Source organism: Oppia nitens, unplaced genomic scaffold, assembly GCF_028296485.1.
Source record: "Oppia nitens isolate AA-2021 unplaced genomic scaffold, nextdenovo-longstitch-racon4-pilon3 scaffold26_pilon_pilon_pilon, whole genome shotgun sequence".
Taxonomy (NCBI): domain Eukaryota; kingdom Metazoa; phylum Arthropoda; class Arachnida; order Sarcoptiformes; family Oppiidae; genus Oppia; species Oppia nitens.
Genome location: NW_026533206.1, coordinates 650,129 through 668,624, shown reverse-complemented (window position 1 = coordinate 668,624; position 18,496 = coordinate 650,129).

The window sequence follows — 18,496 nt, the reverse complement described above, 5'->3', positions numbered from 1 at the left end:
AAGAAATAGTAAGATATTCAATCATTTTTGAAATCCTAGTAAGAAATAGTAAGATATTCAATCATTTTTAAAATCCTAGTAAGAAGTAGTAAGATATTCAATCATTTTTAAAATCCTAGTAAGAAGTAGTAAGATATTCAATCATTTTTAAAATCCTAGTAAGAAGTAGTAAGATATTCAATCATTTTTAAAATCCTAGTAAGAAATAGTAAGATATTCAATCATTTTTAAAATCCTAGTAAGAAATAGTAAGATATTCAATCATTTTTAAAATCCTAGTAAGAAATAGTAAGATATTCAATCATTTTTAAAATCCTAGTAAGAAATAGTAAGATATTCAATCATTTTTATAATCCTAGTAAGAAATAGTAAGATATTCAATCATTTTTGAAATCCTAGTAAGAAATAGTAAGATATTCAATCATTTTTAAAATCCTAGTAAGAAGTAGTAAGATATTCAATCATTTTTAAAATCCTAGTAAGAAGTAGTAAGATATTCAATCATTTTTAAAATCCTAGTAAGAAATAGTAAGATATTCAATCATTTTTAAAATCCTAGTAAGAAATAGTAAGATATTCAATTATTTTTGAAATCCTAGTAAGAAATAGTAAGATATTCAATCATTTTTAAAATCCTAGTAAGAAATAGTAAGATATTCAACCATTTTTAAAATCCTAGTAAGAAATAGTAAGATATTCAATCATTTTTGAAATCCTAGTAAGAAATAGTAAGATATTCAATCATTTTTGAAATCCTAGTAAGAAATAGTAAGATATTCAATCATTTTTAAAATCCTAGTAAGAAATAGTAAGATATTCAATCATTTTTAAAATCCTAGTAAGAAATAGTAAGATATTCAACCATTTTTAAAATCCTAGTAAGAAATAGTAAGATATTCAATCATTTTTAAAATCCTAGTAAGAAATAGTAAGATATTCAATCATTTTTAAAATCCTAGTAAGAAATAGTAAGATATTCAATCATTTTTAAAATCCTAGTAAGAAATAGTAAGATATTCAATCATTTTTAAAATCCTAGTAAGAAATAGTAAGATATTCAATCATTTTTGAAATCCTAGTAAGAAATAGTAAGATATTCAATCATTTTTAAAATCCTAGTAAGAAATAGTAAGATATTCAATCATTTTTATAATCCTAGTAAGAAATAGTAAGATATTCAATCATTTTTGAAATCCTAGTAAGAAATAGTAAGATATTCAATCATTTTTAAAATCCTAGTAAGAAGTAGTAAGATATTCAATCATTTTTAAAATCCTAGTAAGAAGTAGTAAGATATTCAATCATTTTTAAAATCCTAGTAAGAAGTAGTAAGATATTCAATCATTTTTAAAATCCTAGTAAGAAATAGTAAGATATTCAATCATTTTTATAATCCTAGTAAGAAATAGTAAGATATTCAATCATTTTTGAAATCCTAGTAAGAAATAGTAAGATATTCAATCATTTTTATAATCCTAGTAAGAAATAGTAAGATATTCAATCATTTTTGAAATCCTAGTAAGAAATAGTAAGATATTCAATCATTTTTAAAATCCTAGTAAGAAGTAGTAAGATATTCAATCATTTTTAAAATCCTAGTAAGAAGTAGTAAGATATTCAATCATTTTTAAAATCCTAGTAAGAAATAGTAAGATATTCAATCATTTTTAAAATCCTAGTAAGAAATAGTAAGATATTCAATCATTTTTAAAATCCTAGTAAGAAATAGTAAGATATTCAATCATTTTTAAAATCCTAGTAAGAAATAGTAAGATATTCAACCATTTTTAAAATCCTAGTAAGAAATAGTAAGATATTCAACCATTTTTAAAATCCTAGTAAGAAATAGTAAGATATTCAATCATTTTTGAAATCCTAGTAAGAAATAGTAAGATATTCAATCATTTTTGAAATCCTAGTAAGAAATAGTAAGATATTCAATCATTTTTAAAATCCTAGTAAGAAATAGTAAGATATTCAATCATTTTTAAAATCCTAGTAAGAAATAGTAAGATATTCAATCATTTTTAAAATCCTAGTAAGAAATAGTAAGATATTCAACCATTTTTAAAATCCTAGTAAGAAATAGTAAGATATTCAATCATTTTTGAAATCCTAGTAAGAAATAGTAAGATATTCAATCATTTTTTTTTAAAATCCTAGTAAGAAATAGTAAGATATTCAATCATTTTTGAAATCCTAGTAAGAAATAGTAAGATATTCAATCATTTTTGAAATCCTAGTAAGAAATAGTAAGATATTCAATCATTTTTATAATCCTAGTAAGAAATAGTAAGATATTCAATCATTTTTGAAATCCTAGTAAGAAATAGTAAGATATTCAATCATTTTTAAAATCCTAGTAAGAAGTAGTAAGATATTCAATCATTTTTAAAATCCTAGTAAGAAGTAGTAAGATATTCAATCATTTTTAAAATCCTAGTAAGAAGTAGTAAGATATTCAATCATTTTTAAAATCCTAGTAAGAAATAGTAAGATATTCAATCATTTTTAAAATCCTAGTAAGAAATAGTAAGATATTCAATCATTTTTAAAATCCTAGTAAGAAATAGTAAGATATTCAATCATTTTTAAAATCCTAGTAAGAAATAGTAAGATATTCAATCATTTTTAAAATCCTAGTAAGAAATAGTAAGATATTCAATCATTTTTATAATCCTAGTAAGAAATAGTAAGATATTCAATCATTTTTGAAATCCTAGTAAGAAATAGTAAGATATTCAATCATTTTTAAAATCCTAGTAAGAAGTAGTAAGATATTCAATCATTTTTAAAATCCTAGTAAGAAGTAGTAAGATATTCAATCATTTTTAAAATCCTAGTAAGAAATAGTAAGATATTCAATCATTTTTAAAATCCTAGTAAGAAATAGTAAGATATTCAATCATTTTTAAAATCCTAGTAAGAAATAGTAAGATATTCAATCATTTTTAAAATCCTAGTAAGAAATAGTAAGATATTCAATCATTTTTGAAATCCTAGTAAGAAATAGTAAGATATTCAATCATTTTTAAAATCCTAGTAAGAAATAGTAAGATATTCAATCATTTTTGAAATCCTAGTAAGAAGTAGTAAGATATTCAATCATTTTTAAAATCCTAGTAAGAAATAGTAAGATATTCAATCATTTTTAAAATCCTAGTAAGAAATAGTAAGATATTCAATCATTTTTAAAATCCTAGTAAGAAATAGTAAGATATTCAATCATTTTTAAAATCCTAGTAAGAAGTAGTAAGATATTCAATTATTTTTGAAATCCTAGTAAGAAATAGTAAGATATTCAATCATTTTTAAAATCCTAGTAAGAAATAGTAAGATATTCAATTATTTTTGAAATCCTAGTAAGAAATAGTAAGATATTCAATCATTTTTAAAATCCTAGTAAGAAATAGTAAGATATTCAACCATTTTTAAAATCCTAGTAAGAAATAGTAAGATATTCAATCATTTTTGAAATCCTAGTAAGAAATAGTAAGATATTCAACCATTTTTAAAATCCTAGTAAGAAATAGTAAGATATTCAATCATTTTTAAAATCCTAGTAAGAAATAGTAAGATATTCAATCATTTTTAAAATCCTAGTAAGAAATAGTAAGATATTCAATCATTTTTGAAATCCTAGTAAGAAGTAGTAAGATATTCAACCATTTTTAAAATCCTAGTAAGAAATAGTAAGATATTCAATCATTTTTAAAATCCTAGTAAGAAATAGTAAGATATTCAATCATTTTTAAAATCCTAGTAAGAAATAGTAAGATATTCAATCATTTTTAAAATCCTAGTAAGAAATAGTAAGATATTCAATCATTTTTAAAATCCTAGTAAGAAATAGTAAGATATTCAASCATTTTTAAAATCCTAGTAAGAAATAGTAAGATATTCAATCATTTTTAAAATCCTAGTAAGAAATAGTAAGATATTCAATCATTTTTATAATCCTAGTAAGAAATAGTAAGATATTCAATCATTTTTGAAATCCTAGTAAGAAGTAGTAAGATATTCAATCATTTTTGAAATCCTAGTAAGAAGTAGTAAGATATTCAATCATTTTTGAAATCCTAGTAAGAAGTAGTAAGATATTCAATCATTTTTAAAATCCTAGTAAGAAATAGTAAGATATTCAACCATTTTTAAAATCCTAGTAAGAAATAGTAAGATATTCAATCATTTTTAAAATCCTAGTAAGAAATAGTAAGATATTCAATCATTTTTAAAATCCTAGTAAGAAGTAGTAAGATATTCAATCATTTTTAAAATCCTAGTAAGAAATAGTAAGATATTCAATCATTTTTGAAATCCTAGTAAGAAATAGTAAGATATTCAATCATTTTTAAAATCCTAGTAAGAAATAGTAAGATATTCAATCATTTTTAAAATCCTAGTAAGAAGTAGTAAGATATTCAATCATTTTTAAAATCCTAGTAAGAAATAGTAAGATATTCAATCATTTTTAAAATCCTAGTAAGAAATAGTAAGATATTCAATCATTTTTAAAATCCTAGTAAGAAGTAGTAAGATATTCAATCATTTTTGAAATCCTAGTAAGAAGTAGTAAGATATTCAATCATTTTTAAAATCCTAGTAAGAAATAGTAAGATATTCAATCATTTTTGAAATCCTAGTAAGAAATAGTATGATATTCAATCATTTTTGAAATCCTAATAAGAAGTAGTAAGATATTCAATCATTTTTAAAATCCTAGTAAGAAATAGTAAGATATTCAATCATTTTTGAAATCCTAGTAAGAAGTAGTAAGATATTCAACCATTTTTAAAATCCTAGTAAGAAATAGTAAGATATTCAATCATTTTTAAAATCTAGTAAGAAATAGTAAGATATTCAATTTTTTTTGAAATCCTAGTAAGAAGTAGTAAGATATTCAATCATTTTTAAAATCCTAGTAAGAAGTAGTAAGATATTCAATCATTTTTGAAATCCTAGTAAGAAGTAGTAAGATATTCAATCATTTTTAAAATCCTAGTAAGAAGTAGTAAGATATTCAATTATTTTTGAAATCCTAGTAAGAAATAGTAAGATATTCAATCATTTTTGAAATCCTAGTAAGAAGTAGTAAGATATTCAATCATTTTTGAAATCCTAGTAAGAAATAGTAAGATATTCAACCATTTTTAAAATCCTAGTAAGAAATAGTAAGATATTCAATCATTTTTAAAATCCTAGTAAGAAATAGTAAGATATTCAATCATTTTTGAAATCCTAGTAAGAAGTAGTAAGATATTCAATCATTTTTGAAATCCTAGTAAGAAGTAGTAAGATATTAAACCATTTTTAAAATCTAGTAAGAAATAGTAAGATATTCAATCTTTTTTGAAATCCTAGTAAGAAGTAGTAAGATATTCAATCATTTTTAAAATCCTAGTAAGAAATAGTAAGATATTCAATCATTTTTAAAATCCTAGTAAGAAATAGTAAGATATTCAACCATTTTTAGAATCCTAGTAAGAAATAGTAAGATTTTCAATCATTTTTAAAATCCTAGTAAGAAGTAGTAAGATATTCAATCATTTTTAAAATTCTAGTAAGAAATAGTAAGATATTCAATCATTTTTAAAATCCTAGTAAGAAGTAAAATATTCAATCATTTTTGAAATCCTAGTAAGAAGTAGTAAAATATTCAATCATTTTTGAAATCCTAGTAAGAAATAGTAAGATATTCAAGCATTTTTGAAATCCTAGTAAGAAGTAGTTCATCAGTTCATCAATCAGTCCATCAATCAGTCCATCAATCAGTCCATCAATCAGTCCATCAATCAGTCCATCAATCAGTCCAATCAATCAGTTCATCAATCAATCCATTAATCAGTCCATCAATCAGTCTATCAATCAGTCCATCAATCAGTTCATCAATCAGTCCAATCAATCAGTTCATCAATCAGTTCATCAATCAGTCCATCAATCATACCATCAATCAGTCCATCAATCAGTCCATCAATCAATCCATTAATCAGTCCATCAATCAGTCTATCAATCAGTTCATCAATCAGTTCATCAATCAGTCCATCAATCATACCATCAATCAGTCCATCAATCAGTCCATCAATCAATCCATTAATCAGTCCATCAATCAGTCTATCAATCAGTCCAATCAATCAGTTCATCAATCAGTCCAATCAATCAGTCCATCAATCAATCCATCAATCAGTTCATCAATCAATCCATCAATCAGTCCATCAATCAATCCATCAATCAGTCCATCAATCAGTTGATGACCGCCGGACGTTGCGGTGGCACTGGTATTATGACTTCGTCATCGCTACTCTCCGATGATGACGACGACGACGATTGCTGATTGATTGACTAAATTTTTTTTCATCTGATTTTTATTTTTATATTTTTTTTGTTTAATTGTTACCGGAATTAAAAATTGATTGAAAATTTTAATAATTAAAAAAAATTGAAAAATTACTACAATTAACAATTTATTATAAAAAAACTAATTTTCAGAAAATAATAAAAATAAATTTAAAAAATATTTAAATCAAATCAAGCCATACAATCAATCAGTCCAATTGATCCCATCAATCCATCCATCCATCCATCAATCAGTCAATCAATGTCGTCATCATCAGTGAAAAGTCTAGAAGAGGAAGAAGATGTAGATAAAGAACTGAGAGAACAACTCGAATACCAGAGAAGACCACCGGATCCAAGAGATTCGTTTGACCGGTTCGGCGACGATATGGCCGATCTGATCATCAATCGGCCGCCAATCGATACGGTCAGTGATCTGATCAGATGGGAATCACTGTCCAGACAGGTCCAGAGGATTGGCATCGGTTACGAAAATGACAACCAAATTATACGCATCGAACTGACCGATGAACTGGTAATCCGACCGCTTATGGATTACGATGAGTGCCGCCGACACGGTATCCCATGTCGGACATTGGATCAGAAATTTTGTAGACATATAATGAAAAGATATCCACAAATCCAATGTATTGATCTGAAATCAGTACCAATGAATCCACAGATGACTGATATTATGGCCATAATTGTCGATAATTGGCGCCAATTGTGGCCAAAACTCAAACGTATCGATGGTCTAGTGTTAGCCGAAAATGCCGAACACTTTGTCAACATTATAGGACCGCTTCGGCCAATGATTTCAACACTGGATGTCAGTCGGGCACCTAATCCGAAGCCATGGCTTCGACAGTTCAAACATCTCCGACAGCTAACTATTAGGCATATCATTGATATCTTTTCCAATGTTAATCAGCAGTTAGTCGAAGGACTTCAGGGTCTATGTCTGAGACAAATAGTTTTTGTCGATATGTTTCAAGGATTTGTCGACCAAAATCCACAACTCATACGATTGGTTATCGATAGTCCAATGGATGATCACATAGCCGTCGGTCCATTAGCCGAAAACGAGTCACTCATACAGATATCGAGACTACAAAATCTACAACAGCTGACCATTCGTAGCCATACGCTGTACGAACAGTCTATTGGCCAACCGTTAGCCCAAATTGCTGGCCACTGTCGGCAACTAAGACATTTCAGTATACGATTTGGTTATTCAAACGAAAGTCTTCAGTTATTTGCCGAAACTATAGTAGCCATCAAACGGATGAATCAATTGAAACAATTAGAAGTGGAAACAATTGACGTCTTAGGTATGGATGACAACATAATTGAATTATTTATGACCGATCAGTTGACCCGTGATCAGCGATTAGCATTTCAGGTGACCGCCAAATGTTGGCCCCGATTGCGTCGATTGAAATTCAAGGGTAAAATGTTGGCACTGGTAGCCAATCAGGAGTTTTTCCAGGAAATTCACCGGACATTACCTCTACTGCAGTCGCTTTACTGCCGAACCAATACAATCAATGTCAGTATCGACGGCCACTTAGTCTGGCAATCGTTGTTTCAGTTAAGACTACTGTCGCGAGTGGTTATCAGGGGTCCAGTGCTCACCAATATTACTAGACATCAACTAATTGAACAGCTATGGCAGCGGCGGTCAAAATTGAATTCAATTTTTATACAAATTGTTGATCAAAACCATCGATTAGCTGACATTATACTGAATCCATTACCAGAAGATTAGTAGACATATATTAGTTCAATCAATCAATCATTCAGTGGTAACAAAGTGGTGGTCATCAGTACTGTATATCATCAGTCAATCGTTTATTATTTTTGTTTTGTTGGTTTAAATGGTTATCAGACAATAAAACTCTAATAGCCCTCAAACACCCCCCTCACAAAAAAAGTTTATTAAAAATAATTGCAACCAAAAAAACAAAACTAAAATTAATTAGTATTTTTTTGTTTGATTATTGAATTTATTTATTTTAGTTAAAATCTATTACTATTTTAGTGATGACTACAATAATACTATTGTCTTATAATAAAACCAACAAAAAAATTATTAAAAAAAACGATTGACTGATATATTGATGACCACCACTACTACAACAACTACTACTTTGCTTACCACTAACTGATTGATTGATTGAACTAATATATGTCTACTAATCTTCTTCATCTTCTGGTAACGGATTCAGTATAATATCATCTAATCGATGGTTTTTGATCAACAATTTGTATAAAAATTGAATTCAATTTTTTTTACCACCGCTGCCACAGCTGTTCAATTAGTTTGATGTCTAGTAATATTGGTGAGCACTGGACCCCTGATAACCACTCGCGACAGTAGTCTTAACTGAAACAACGATTGCCAGACTAAGCGGCCGTCGATATACTGACATTGATTGTATTGATTCGACAGTAAAGCGAATGCAGTAGAGGTAATGTTCGCCGAAATTTGCCCGAAAAAACTGCTGATTGGCTACCAGTGCCAACATTTTGCCCCTGAGTTTCAAGATATTCAATCATTTTTGAAATCATAGTAAGAAGATCGGCAATGGAAGTCAACCGACATTGTTGGCCACGTTTGCGTCGGCTGAGACTAACCGGTAAAAAAGTTAGGACTGATCGTAAATATACAGTTTTTTGTCCAAATTTACCCGAAAATGCCGCGACTACAGTCGCTAGACATCGATAGCTGTTGGATGACCAAAGTTTTTGAACCCGGGTCGTCATGTTTGGCAAGCATTGGCACAGTTACCCCACTTGTTGGAGGTACTGATTATCACTGGACCAGTACTGGACAATATTACTGCTGAACAACAGACTAATGAAATTCAGATTCATAAACAGCATCGGTCTAAACTGGGATACGTCCGACTGTCGATTACACTAACGGTTTGGTCGAAAATCAAATCCAGATTTCAGTGGTCGTGTCTATGCGCCGATCGGTTACCCCAATCGGTTAAATTTAGTGAATTTGATTTATAAAAACAAACAAAACAAAAATAAATACAATTACATAACTGATAATGAATTTAATCGATTAATAAGTAAAAAGTAAAAAGTTTTATTTTTTTAAAATGATATAATAATTTTATTCAAAAAACAACTATTTCAAATAATTAAAAAAAAATTTAAAACTAGTTAATAATGTAATTATAGATTTTTTTTAATATTAAAAAAAAATTTACAACAATTAGAAAAAAACTAATAATTTTCAAAAAAAATAATAATAAAACATATATTAAAATTTAATTTAAAACAAAATGAAATATTAAATTATCAAATCAAGCCATACAATCAATTAGTCCAATTGTTCCCATCAATCAATCAATCAATCAATTAGCCAATCAATCAAATGTCGTCATCAGAAAAAAATGAAGATGTAGATCAACAACTGAGAGAACAACTCGATTGGCAAAGAAGACCAACGGATCCAAGAGATTCGTTTGACCGATTCGGCGACGATATGGCCACTGATATATTTCACAGACGGCCGATTACGGTCAACGATCTGATCCAATGGGAACAGTTGTCCAAACAGGTCCAGTATGTCGGCATCCGTGATGTCGGACGTATTACAAGTATTCAATTGACTTACGATCAGCTAATTCAGCCGCTATTCATTCATCAACAGTGCCGACACACTGATGGCCAACAATGTCAGGATTTGAACAACAAATTTCGTCGACATATTATGGAAAGATTGCCCCGAATCAGACACATTGATCTGAATTATACGCCAATGAACACTGAGATGACCGAAATTTTGGTCACAATTCGGTTCCGATATCAGCAACTATGGCCCGAACTTCAACGTATCGACGGGTTTCGTATTGGTCCGAATGACTTACCATTGGTTCAACTGATACAACCGATTGAACATTTGTTTCGTTCAATCGATGTGGTTATGACAGCCAATCCGAAACCATGGCTTAATTGGTTTCAGCATTTAGAGCATCTGACCATCAGATATCTTGTCGATCTGTTCATCGAGAATCAAGTATTAGTGTTAGCCAATGGTCGACTACTTAGCCTAAGTTGTAATCAATTGATTTTTGCCAATTTGTTTCCGGTAGTCGTCACAAACAATCTGCAACTGACCAGACTATCAATCGATAGTCCAATGGATGCTTATATAGCCGTCGGGCCGTTAGACGTAAACGAGCCGCTGATACAGATATCGCGACTAATAAATCTAAAACAGCTGACTATTCGTACACCAATAGTGTACGACGAATCTATTGGTGAACCGTTGGCCGAAATTGCCGTCCAGTGTCGCCAACTAAGACATTTGACTATCAAATTTGGCTACAGATCTGATAATATCCAGGCATTTGTCGAGACTATAGTAGCCATCAAAATGATGAAACAATTGAAACAATTAGAAGTCGAGACAATCGACTGCAACAGTATGGATGACAATACAATTGCATTCATTATGACCGACCAGTTGACCGATGATCAGCGATTAGGATTTCAGGTGACCGCCGATTGTTGGCCACGATTGCGTCGATTGAAACTCAGGGGCAAAATGTTGGCACTGGTAGCCAATCAGCAGTTTTTCCAGGAAATTCACCGGACATTGCCTCTACTGCAGTCGCTTTACTGCCGAATCAATACAATCAATATCAGTATCGACGGCCGCTTAGTCTGGCAATCGTTGTTTCAGTTAAGACTACTGTCGCGAGTGGTTATCAGGGGTCCAGTGCTCACCAATATTACCAGAGATCAACTAATTGAACAGCTGTGGCAGCGGCGGTCAAAATTGAATTCAATTTTTATACAAATTGTTGGACAAAACCATCGATTAGATGACATTATACTGAATCCATTACCAGAAGATGAAGAAGATTAGTAGACAAATATTAGTTCAATCAATCAGTCAGTGGTAAAGCAAAGTAGTAGTAGTAGTAGTAGTAGTTATCACTACAATAGTAATAAATTTTACAAAAAAAATATTTAAAAAAATAAATTCAGTAAAATCCAGTAGTAGTAGTAGTAGTAGTAGTAGTAGTAGTAGTAATAATAATAGTCACTAAAGAAAACTAATAGTATTTTTTTATATAACAAATAAATTCAATAAACAAAAACAAAACCAAAAAAAAAACTAAATTATAATTAAAACCAATCAAAATCAATCAAACACCTCCTATTCCTCCTCCGCCCACCAAAATAATTGCAACAAAAAAAACACCAAAAAAAATAATTAGTATTTTTTGTTTGTTTACTGAATTTATTTTTTATATATACTGTATATAATATATATATATATATATTTAGTAAAATTTAGTGACTATTTTAGTGATGACTACTACTGGAGTTTTATTGACTGATAATAAAAACAATTAAAATAAAAATATACGATTGACTGATATACTGATGACTTACTTGACCACTGACTGACTGACTGACTGACTGACTGATCCGAACTGATACCTACTTATTCTTCTTCTTCATAATCTTCTGGCAATGGATTGATCATAATATCGTCCGATCCATACAATTGGTTTTGATATCTAACTTTCAAAAAAATTGAATACAATTTTGACCGCCGATGACCACACAGTTGTTGTTGTTGTTCTAGTAGTTGATCTCTAGTAATATTGATAAACACCGGACCCCTGATAACCAGTCTCGACAATTGGCTTAACTGAAGCAACGACGGCCAGACTACTCGGCCGTCGATACTGACATTGGAACTATTGGTTCGGCAGTAAAGCGATTCCAGTCGTGGCATAGTTTGATGAATTTCCTGGAAAAACTGCTGACTGGCTAACAGTCCCAACAATATGCCTCTGAGTTTCAATCGACGCAATCGTGGCCAACAATCAGCGGTCACATGCAATCCTAATCGCTGATCGGCGGTCAACTGGTCGGTCATAAGTAATGCAATTTCGTTGCAATAAATGCCAGCAAAGTTGTCGATTGTCTGGACTTCTAATTGTTTCAATTGATGCATCCGTTTGATGGCTACAATGGTATCGACAAATGCCTGGATATTATCCAATCTATAGCCAAACCTAATAGTCAAATGTCTTAGTTGGCGACAGCGGACGGCAATTTCGGCCAACGGTTGGCCAATAGATTCGTCGTATAGGAAACGGTTAAGTATTGTCAACTGTTGTAGATTTTGTAGTCGCGATATCTGTAGCAGCGAATGGTTTTCGGCTTCCGGTCCGATAGGTATGTAATCTTCGACACGACTATCGACTGATAGTCTGGTCAGTAGCGGATTGATTGTGACGAACATCTCAAACGATTCGGGAAACAACAACTGTTCACAACTTATGCTACGTAGCCGTCCATTGTCTAACATCAACACTTGATCGTCGGTAAACATATCGACAATATATCTGATGGTCAGATGCTCTAAATGCTGAAACCATATTAGCCATAGTTTCGGGTTGGCTGTCATAATGACATCGATTGAACGAAACAAATGCTGAATAGGTTGTATTTGTTGGACTAATGGTAAGTCATTCGGTCCAATACGAAACCCATCGATACGTTGAAGTTCGGGCCATAGTTGCTGATATCGGAACCGAATTGTGACCAAAATTTCGGTCATCGTATTGTTCATTGGCGTATAATTCAGATCAATGTGTCTGATTCGGGGCAATCTTTCCATAATATGTCGACGAAATTTGTTGTTCAAATCCAGACACTGTTGGCCATCAGTGTGTCGGCACTGTTGATGAAGGAATAGCGGCTGAATTAGCTGATCGTAAGTCAATTGAATACTTGTAATACGGTCGACATCCCGGATGCCGACATACTGGACCTGTTTGGACATATGTTCCCATTCGATCAGATTGCTGACCGTAATCGGCCGTCTGTGTAGTATCTCAGTGACCATATCGTCGCCGAAACGGTCAAACGAATCTCTTGGATATTCTACCACTTCTTCATTATCTGATGATGACGACATTGTTTGACTGATGGATTGATTGGCTAATTGATTGATAGATTGATGGATAGATGAGACCAATTGGACTGATTGATTTTATGACTTGATTTGATTTGAATATTTTTTTTTAAAAATTTATTTTTATTTTTGTTATTTTCTGAAAATTATTTTTTTTTTATTTAATTGTTAATTGTTGTAATTTTTTCATTTAAAAAAAATAATCTAATATTTATTAATTTTAAAAATCTAAAAACCAATCCAGAAATAACCAATTAATCATTCAAAATAAATTCCTCAAAACACCCCCTATTCCTTCCCCTTCCCAAAAAAAATTTACTAAAAATAATAGCAATAAAAAAAACAATAAAATAAATAATTAGTATTTTTTTTTGTTTACTGAATTTATTTTTTTCAATATTTTTTAGTAAAATCTATTACTATATTAGTGATGACTACTACTACTATTACTTCTAATATTTAGTTTTTATTTTGTTATTTAGTAAAAATTTTTAAACAATGAAATCAATAAAAAAAAATTAGTCAATCAATAAGTTATCATGTCGTCGTCGCCATCATTAGAGAGTAGCGATGAAGAAGCCATAATCCCAGTGGCGGCTCAAAGAAACTCGTTTGACCGCTACTGCGATGATTTGGCCAAATTGTTGCTCAATTATCTGCCGGTCCGGGATCTGCTCCGATGGGAATCAATGTCCAAACAGGTCCAGAGGTGTGGTATCCGTAATGTAAGTAACATACAGTTGAACACAGAGTAAATCACAACATTGATTACTAACAATCAGTGCCGACACGACTACGACAATACTGATCACCGAAACAATCAGTGTCTGACATCAGTCGACAAAATTTCGTAGACATGTAATGCAAAGATCGCCAGAAGTTTCGATTGTCGATCTGATTGATCTACCATTGGATCCATCGATGCAACCAATTATTCAGTCAATTGTCGATCGCCAACAACTGGTTTGGCCAAAACTCAAACGAATTATTATTTCATTGTCTATTTTAAAAAAATCTTTTACTTTTTTACTTACTAATTGATTTTCACTACATTTAATGGATTAAATTCAATGACTTTTATAGTGAAGTTTTAATAAAAATAAAAATACACACCTAACCTAACCTAACCTAACCTAACCTAACCTAACCTAACCTAACCTAACCTAACCTAACCTAACCTAACCTAACCTAACCTAACCTAACCTAACCTAACCTAACCTAACCTAACCTAACCTAACCTAACCTAACCTAACCTAACCTAACCTAACCTAACCTAACCTAACCTAACCTAACCTAACCTAACCTAACCTAACCTAACCTAACCTAACCTAACCTAACCTAACCTAACCTAACCTAACCTAACCTAACCTAACCTAACCTAACCTAACCTAACCTAACCTAACCTAACCTAACCTAACCTAACCTAACCTAACCTAACCTAACCTAACCTAACCTAACCTAACCTAACCTAACCTAACCTAACCTAACCTAACCTAACCTAACCTAACCTAACCTAACCTAACCTAACCTAACCTAACCTAACCTAACCTAACCTAACCTAACCTAACCTAACCTAACCTAACCTAACCTAACCTAACCTAACCTAACCTAACTTAATAAATCAAACCTAACTTAATAAACCTAACATAACTTACTAAGAGTAACCCAATCTAATCTAACCTAATTTTTAATTGTACTAATACAAATTAATTATTAAATAATGATACAAATTAAGTTAATCTATAACTTTCAAATATTCTTTAGTACAAACGCACTATTGAAAATTATAATAGCTTATAATAAGTATACAATTTTGTTTTGTTTGAAAAGTAATAGTAGTAGTTGTTTTAGTTTTATTATTATTATTATTAGTAGTAGTACTAGTAGTAGTTGTTTGTGAAATGTTTTTTTGAAAAAATTATTATTTCATTGTCTATTTTTTAAAAAATAAAATAAAACTACTTTTTACTTATAAATTGATTTCCATTACGTTTAACGGATTAAATTCATTATCAGTTATGTAATTGTATTTATTTTTGTTTTGTTTGTTTGTATAAATCAAATTCAATAACTCTAACCGATTGGGGTAACCGATCGGCGCATAGACACGACCACATGAATCTGGATTTTAGTTTAGCCCAAACCGTTAGTGTAACCGACAGTCGGACGTATCCAAGTTTAGACCGATTCTGTTTATGAATCAATTTCATTAGCTGTTGTTCATTGATATTGTCCAGTACTGGTCCAGTGATAATCAGTTCCTCCAATTGGGGTAACTGTGCCAATGCTTGCCAACCTTGGCGACCCGGGTTCAAAATTTTGGACATCAAATCGGTATCGATGTCTAGCGACTGTAGTCGCGGCATATTCTGGTAAATTTGGACAAAAAACTGTTTATTTACGATCAGTCCTAACATTTTACCGGTTAGTTTCAACCGACGCAAACGTGGCCAACAATCTCTGGTCACTTCCAATGCCGATCTTAACTCATCGGTTAACTGTTGTTCAACTAGTAGTACCTGATTGTCATCGATTGTATCGAAAACTTGTGAACTTCTTGTAATTATTTCTAATCTCAACAATCGATTCATACGTTTGATTGACTGAATTGTCTGAATAAATGCCATCGGATTGTCGCTACGATATCTAAATCTTATACTAAATTGTTTCAGTTTCCGACAATTTTCGACAATCAATGCCAATGGATGGCCAATAGACTGGACTAATTCACCTCTAGATTCAATGTCCAGTTGGCGAAGATTTTTCAGACGACCGATCTGTAGTAGCGTTTGGTTTATGGATAGCCCTCCCAGGGGTACGACTGCTGCGGCCAACAGTATATCAATGGCCAGTCGTTTGAGACCCAGATTCTGGTCGATAAACTGTCGAAATATTTGGACAAATCGTTCGTTAACAAGAAGACAACGAAACCCAAGCAAACCATTGACCAGTAGTAGTAGTTGTTGTTGATTGTCCAGTACTAGACCCTCGGCCGCGGCCGCTGCCGCTATCTGTGCCGGTATATTGTTAACCTCTATAAAACAATCGTTCATTAGATGAACAGTCAACTTATCTAATCGTTGAAACTGTTGTAACCATTGTTTTGGTTCGTCTAACATATCGGACACATCCAACTGATGAAATAACTGTTGAACCGGTAGTATAGTATTGACAACTGGTTGCTGGCCATGTGTTAGACGACAACCGACGATACGTTTGAGTTTTGGCCAAACGATTTGCTGCTGGCGGTCGACAATTGCCTGAATAATTGGTTGCATCGATGGATCCAATGGTAGATCAATCAGATCGACAATCGAAACTTCTGGCGATCTTTGCATTACATGTCTACGAAATTTGTCGACTGATGTCAGACACTGATTGTCTCGGTGGTCAGTATTGTCGTAGTCGTGTCGGCACTGATTGTGATTAATCAATGTTGTGATTAATTCTGTATTCAACTGTATGTTACTTACATTACGGATACCACACCTCTGGACCTGTTTGGACATTGATTCCCATCGGAGCAGATCCCGGACCGGCAGATAATTGAGTAACAATTTGGCCAAATCATCGCCGTAGCGGTCAAACGAGTTTCTTGGAGCTGCCGCCGCCGGGATTATGGCTTCTTCATCGCTACTTTCTAATGATGACGACGACATGATAACTGATTGATTGACTAATTTTTTTTTTGATTTGATTTAATTGTTTAGAAATTTTTACAAACAATAAATGTATTAAATATTAGAAATAAATTTTTTTTTTTTTTGAAAAAAAATTTAATTTAAAAAAATTAAAATCAATCGACAATCCAAAAGCCAATAAACAATTCACGAATCAATCAATCGGTTAATTGGCAATCAATATACCGGTATATATATGGAGGAAGTGTTGATCCCAAGAGTTTGTCTTAATTTACCAGAATATTCCGCTGAGTGAATGAGTTAAGATCGGCATTGGAAGTCAACCGACATTGTTGGTCACGTATACGTCGGCTGAAACTAACCGGTAAAATGTTGGGACTATTGGTAGCTAACAAACAATTTTTTTTGTCCAAATTTACCCGAATATGCCGCGACTACAGTCGCTAGACAACGATAGCAATTGGATGTCCAAAGTTTTGAACCCGGGTCGCTAAGGTTGGCAAGCATTTGGCACAGTTACCCCTTGTTGGAGGTACTGATTATCACTGGATCAGTCAATGGACAATATCAATGAACTTGATGAAATGACGCTAATGAAATTGATTCATAAACAGCATCGGTCTAAACGGATGGATACGTCCAACTGTCGGTTACACTAACGGTTTGGGCTAAACTAAGATCCAGATTCATGTGGTCGTGTCTATGCGCCGATCGGTTACCCCAATCGGTTAGAGTTATTGAATTTGATTTATACAAACAAACAAAATTGATTATATAAAATGTATTTTTTTTTAAATATAAGCTACCAGTGCTCGTAATAATTTAACACTTGAAAAATAAAAAAAAATAATTAATTAAACAATTTGTTTTACAGGAATAAATGAAATCAATTAAATATATTGATTGATTGATTGATTTAATCACAATTGTATTATCAATGGGGAAATCTTAATTAGCGGCGCCGACGCCGACAGCGGCGATACATTTTTAGCAAAATAATATATAACAGCGGCGATATAAGAGCGGCGATAACAGCGGCGATGACAGCGGCGATGACAGCGGCGATATAACAGCGGCGATGACAGCGGCGATGACAGCGGCGATATGACAAAAATTTTTATTAAACTACTTAATTTAATTTAAAAATTAAGTAAATTTTAATAAATTTATTTAAGATTAATTTAATAAAATTTACTTAAAAAATTATTTTAATTAAATTAAATTTCATTAAATTTATTAAATATAACTAAATTTAATTTCATTAAATTTAAAAAAGTTAAATTTTAAAATTAAGTTAAATTTCATTAAATTAAATTTCATTAAATTTCATTAAATTTAACTTAATTTTAAAATTTAACTTTTTTAAATTAATGAAATTAAATTTAGTTAAATTTTATGAAATTTCATTAAATTTAATGAAATTTAATGAAATTTAATTTAATGAAATTTAACTTAATTTTAAAATTTAACTTTTTTAAATTTAATGAAATTAAATTTAGTTATATTTAATAAATTTAATGAAATTTAATTTAATTAAAATAATTTTTTAAGTAAATTTTAT